Source organism: Homarus americanus, unplaced genomic scaffold (genome assembly GCF_018991925.1).
Source record: "Homarus americanus isolate GMGI-L3 unplaced genomic scaffold, GMGI_Hamer_2.0 scaffold39675, whole genome shotgun sequence".
Classification (NCBI taxonomy): domain Eukaryota; kingdom Metazoa; phylum Arthropoda; class Malacostraca; order Decapoda; family Nephropidae; genus Homarus; species Homarus americanus.
This window is the reverse complement of record NW_024736071.1, coordinates 16,581,024-16,587,310: the sequence shown is the minus strand read 5'-3', so window position 1 is coordinate 16,587,310 and position 6,287 is coordinate 16,581,024.

Genomic DNA, 6,287 nt, shown 5'->3' with positions numbered 1-6,287 from the left:
AAACAATTCAACTAATTCCTTTGCATGGCTGTGTCAATGACACTCCCGTTAGTATTTTCGGAAAATTTCTAAGCAATTATTAATCTTGTTTCCTCGTCAGGGAAATCATTATTTGTTGAAGGTAGAATTCCAAAGAATGTTCCCCGTATATACATTATAACTCTACTCCGTTTTAGGCTGCCTTTAGTCAGCCCACTTTCTACCTTTCCACATATGAATATAACTTTTTAATATTACGGGTGGCTTAACAGTTTCCCCCCCCCCCCCCGTCCAACTACTGTAAGGCTGATCGCTATCTATATCTGTTGGTTTTGCTTGTCATTTAAGCTTATGAAACTGAAGAGACGTAGAGTGAGGGGCGACGTGATCGAGCTGTACAAGTGGAAGTCAGGGCTAACAAGGGTGATATAAAAAGGTACTTAAGCATATAGTGGCTGTGTTGACTATCCTTACCCAACTGCTTTACCGTCTGTTTACCCATACTGTGTAGTGATGAGTGATGGTGTGGTGATGGTGTAGTGATGGTGTGGTGATGGTGTGGTGATGGTGTGATGATTAGATGGTGTGGTGATGATAGTGTGATGATGGTGGGGTGGTGATGTGATGATGATATGGTGGTGTGTGTGTGTGCATACCAGTCGGAACGTTGATCAGAGTTACGAATAAACAGAGCAACGAGTCTCTCCTCCAACCAAGCGTTCTATAATTGTCAGAACTAATAATCAATAAAACTTGAATAAATAGAATGTAACCATAGTTAAGATTACTATTTTTTTCATAATATAATAAATCGTAAAAAAAAACATCAAGTCTGGTATGAATTATCCATATAAGTAGATAGTGTTTGATACAATAATGTTAAATATGGTCATTGTACGCGTATTGCATGTTACGGAAATTACCGGAGAAATGGTAGGAACCCCCATACGCATTTATTCCTGCGTAGTACCTGTGCATGTCTATGTGTCTGTTTGTGTGCAGAAACAGCTGGTCATGTGGCTTATGGGGAAAGTTTCGCGTCTTGTGAAAGTTAAACGTGAACCTGAAGAATTTTTACCGATTTATTTAAGGTTAAGGTTGCCGAGGTGTGCAAAATGCCGAAATGTTGCAGAGTTTTGGGTTATAAAACCGTGTAATTTGACATGAAAACCCAGGAAAAGTAACTGATTAACTCCAAAAATTATTACCAAGACACTCGTCACCAAAGAGATCAATCAGACGACGTAGATAACCCAAAACAAACGTAACTAATGTTTTAAATGTTTTTTTAAAGACGCTGTCCGATTTCTTGGCAAGTACTGTCGTTTATCAAAACCACTTTGTCAACTAATTGATGACAATTCCAAGTAAAACAAAAGAAAAGCGTTAATGACTCTTAGAGAATGAATTATGGCGTCTTGGGTGACGTCATTGTCTTTCGAGGCGGTGTGTGGAAGGGCGAGGGACTGAGAAAACATCGATTGTTGACTGGTGGTTACTGTACAGTAGCTGTTGGCCAACTCTAGCTATGATGGATACTGGAGAACCCCCCCCCCCCTTCTACCAATTCATCATCATTATCTATACAATATGCTCGTACACCCTCTTGAACAGCCAACATCAACACACTACACTCTTAACTGGTCGCCAGGTACAGTAATACAGGCTGTACCTACCTTAACTTTCCTTACAACACTATCTAACCTTAACAAAGTAACATGGCCACATGATAAATAAAACTTAGGTGACTGACTGTCCATACAGCACAACACCCCAGCGAATGTCTATCCTCCCTCCTTCACAGGTCGACAAGTATATACAGTATAAGTATTATAAAGGGGCTTACTAAAGCCTCAGGAAGGAAGGATATTCCTTTAACACATAATCATGTTATTTACATATATCTGGCCAGTATGGGGAGGATCATCGTGTCTCCGTCAGGGGGTCGTGGAGTGGTGGTCCAGCAGGCGTCACGGAAGCGTTGTGTGTGGGGACATCTTAGGAGGTAGTGGATAAGGGTGCGGCTGTCGGGTCTTCTGCATAATGCACAAGAGCGTTGCTCAGGGGATGCCGGGATACCAATCTCCCAAGCAAAGTCATACCCAATGATGATACGGGCAGCAATCACGTCCCTTTTCTGCGACCCTTTCCCATAGACATACGAGAGGTCAGAAGTTTACGGAGGACATCGTACCAGGTGGGCGGGGAGACCAGGGGGATGGCTGCTTCCCGAGCTTCTCTCTGTTTGCGGCGAATTTGGGTCCTAAGCTGTAAAAGTGTTCGAGGAACAACGTAGTCAGGTGTGGCCTTGTTGCAGCCAGTCTTGGCAATACCCCCACACTTTAAGCCCCGCCTACATGATTCACTCCGGTTTCATATAGTTCTCCGAAGCTTCGAATCTTTATACCCCGTTTATACGATTCATTTCTGGTTCATATAATCTGTTCGAAGTTAAGTTATCCCGTTATATTTTCTGCAGTGGCTAATGGTGTGGCGGCCATCCGTGTAACAACCACCATCATAAAAACAATCACCACTGACACAACCCCCACCAATACCACCCCCATCATTTTCACTATCACCACCATTATCATAATTACCAACCACTTAACACTGATGGCTCTCTAAACACAGCAGCTGGGAAGGTTTAAAGTGCTGTTATTGTTACAGTCAAATTTTAATTGTAATAAACAACAAAAACTCGCGTCCTTTGTCTACCCTTTTATAGTCCGATTGTCTTTGTTTTTTTTATTGTTGTTGCCTGTTGGGATCTGGGTAGACTTAACTATATTTTAAATCCCCAACTCGTAACACAGGATATCCACTCAACACAGCCCTGAAACTTATAAGTAATCACTACCATAGTTTCACCATCACTGACACCTTCCTTATCCTCACTACAGTACTTATTCTCTCTATACCTTTCACTTAAATTATCACCACCTTGTTGATGATGTTCTAGAATAAATGTTATTGATCCGTTCTCACCCGTAGGCCTCAGTAAACATGACATAGTTAATGCCATAACCAAACTCACATCTAACACACACACACACTAGTTCATCCAAACAGAATCACAAAAAAATAAATGATCAGGAAGAAATCGTTGTTTAAATAGAAGCAAACAGAGAAGTACAAAAAAGGACAAACTCAATCCAAAGTTTACCATGGTGAGATGCATCAATTAACACAATATTTTGTATTTTATTTTTATTTTGGGGATTAGCCCACCCGCGCACAGATCACTGACCCACATACGGGCCTGGGGGGCGAAAATGTAATAGTCAGGCCTTGTGCTCCCACCGGTGCCCCCCCACAACCCCCCCTCCAATGACACGACACAGATCATATCCCTCTTCCACAAATTTACCAACCGTGTTGAAAAACTCTTAGATACACTCTGTACCGACATGTCCGACCTACACAGACAACCCCTGCCTTCAGCTGCTGCCCAGTCACCCCCTTCTGGTTTGACAAGCTGGTAGCTCGCTTGTGTGCCCCTCAAGCTTACGGCCTACTCCACCACCACCTGGCATCACTGCTGGCGTGGCACCTACCAAGCCTGCCCCCGTGCCACGTCCCGCCTCATCACCACGACACGTGGTGCCTCATTCTGTCCACCCAACGCAAGCGGCGCCTGCTCAGGTCTCTCAGCTGTCTCCACCAGGGCTCCCTATTGGACCCGAGGACACCACCCCCGGCTCCCCGTCCCCCACCGGCATGCCGGCACCTGGGGCCCATCCACTCCAGTTCCCCACATCAATTGACCACTACGAGGACATGCTAGTGGACTACGTATCTACGCCAAGAAAGACGTCCCCTACCAACCTCTCGACGTTCCCTTTGAAGCCGACACTACCGACGTACACGCCATCACAATCACACTAAAAGGTATGTCCCTCAATATTGTCAATGCCTATGGCCTGGCACTTGACACTATTAGGGACCTGCCACGCTTTGCCATAAACAGATAAATTGTACCGTGTAAAGGGCCTGGGAATTAGAGATAGAAATCCCTTACCAGACTAATCAGGTTCTTAATTATAGAAAGTCAAGGACCATGGTTTTCTGAGGAACAGCAAACAACCGTTTGAGATAGACATCTCCTTACTATAAAAAATATAACAAAACTCTGACACTACTCAACAACATCAAATAATTTCGGGAGTCAAACAATTAATGCAGTCAACAGTTAATGGAGTTAATCAATTAAGGGAAGCAAACAATTAAAGGAGTCAAACAAATAATGGGAGTCAGCAATTAATGGAATCAAACAATAAACAGATACTTCCTACGGCAGTGGCCCTGGGGGAAGGTTCTGGAACACGGTGATGCACACTCAGGGTGGGGAAGCGTCCATCCAACTCCACACTCAGCCACAGCAGCAGATTGTCTTGAAACGGCAGGAGAACACCGGGGCACAGACGGAATGAGATGAATTGACGGTCGTGGTAGTGGTAGATGACCAGAGAATTGGCAGTCGATAGGTGAAGGTCTGGGGACACAACCCACGAGTCCAGGACCTATGATGAGATCACAGCCAGAATTTGATGAACAGTGGGGTAGCTAGATAGTGACTGTATGGCGGCTGGGGTGAATCTGCCGGTGACCCAGATAGTCTCTGACGTTCTCACCTTTGTCCAACCGCCCCAAGAGTCGTCTGCACCAGCAAACGAGAGAGTTAGCAGCGGTAACAAGCAGGAAGATCGTTCCCCCCTTACATACCGGGAATTTTCCCCCACACACTCATCATTCTGTCACTTTATGTAACTTGCTGACAAAACCCATGACCCTTCAGGCTTTTACGCCCTTAATACATGAGTCATGAAGGCAAGCATGAACTACTCATGCTTCCCAGATGGGCGCTGTAAACTGTTTTGCACTTCACCTTGCACAGGATGACAAGGGGGTGCCCAATAAACTAGCTTTCTCGGGGCAAATATATAAAAAAAAAAATAAGGAAAACAAGTAATAATAATAACAACAATAACAATAATAATAATAATAATAATAATAATAATAATAATAATAAGTCATAGTAAATAACATATATAATAAAAAATAAAAAATTAATAGAAATAAAATAATAAAATAAAATTATAACAATAATAACGATAACACTGTAATAACAATAATAAAGAACCAAAAAGAAATACAAAAATGGAAAAAAATCAATAGTGGGAAACGATATATGTCCAGTATGTTGTGTTGTCAAAGAGAAACAATTGAGACCCTGCAATTGTGTGCAAATGAGGCAAAAAGTCAGATCATCAACCTGGGACTTGGTCACATATGGCAGCAGGGTCTACCATCAGACAACACATTATGCTTCCATTATCTTCCCAGGCGGTAGTACCTCCCTGTTTGGTAGCTGCCTAATACTTACTGCCTATTATATGAAGCCAGTCAAAAGGGATTGTAGCCGCTAGAGTAAGGATATGTTATGTTATGTTATGTTATGTGTCTCTCTGGTAGTCTGTCCTCCAAGTGTGTGTGTGTGGCAAGACATATGGCTATTTATAACGACTAACAATTTGTTTAAGTCATCTATTCTACCACTATCAACAACGACTACAACCACCACCACCCACAACTACAATCATCACCACTACTACTAATATTACCTTTACAATCAGTCTTACCACCATCACCACCACCATCTTTACACTAACAATCACAACCACCACAACCACTATCAATCAATCTTACCACCATTACCACTATCACCTTTTGCACTGATAACCACAACCACCACAACTACTACCTACCTCAACAATGACAACTATACCACCACCACTGCCAACTTCACCAACAATTTACCAACATCAAGTAACAACAACAATGACTGCGACGACTGTGATAACAACAACAACAACAACAACAATAACTGTGACGGAAGGTTCAGTGGTGATAAATGACTCTGCTATGCGAGGTGACTAAAGTAAGTACAGTAGCTGTGCATTGTGAGTGCTTATCACTGACCCACACACAATCAAAGACTCACACCCACTCATTGACCCACACACTTACAGACGCACACACTCAGAGAAGCACACACACACACACACACACACCCCCAGACGCACACACACAAAAAGTCGTACATTCTCATCAAATTCTTCATTATTTTCTGTGCCCGTGAAACGATTTATGCTCGTTCGCAATTCTCAAAAGGAATACAAATGGACTGGCAACATGAAATGATAATTTAAGTTTCTCTTTTAGTTTAGTTTAACAAATTTATTGGCAGAGCTTGTAGTACAACACCACCCCTCCCTCACCCCATACAACACCACCCCTCCCTCACC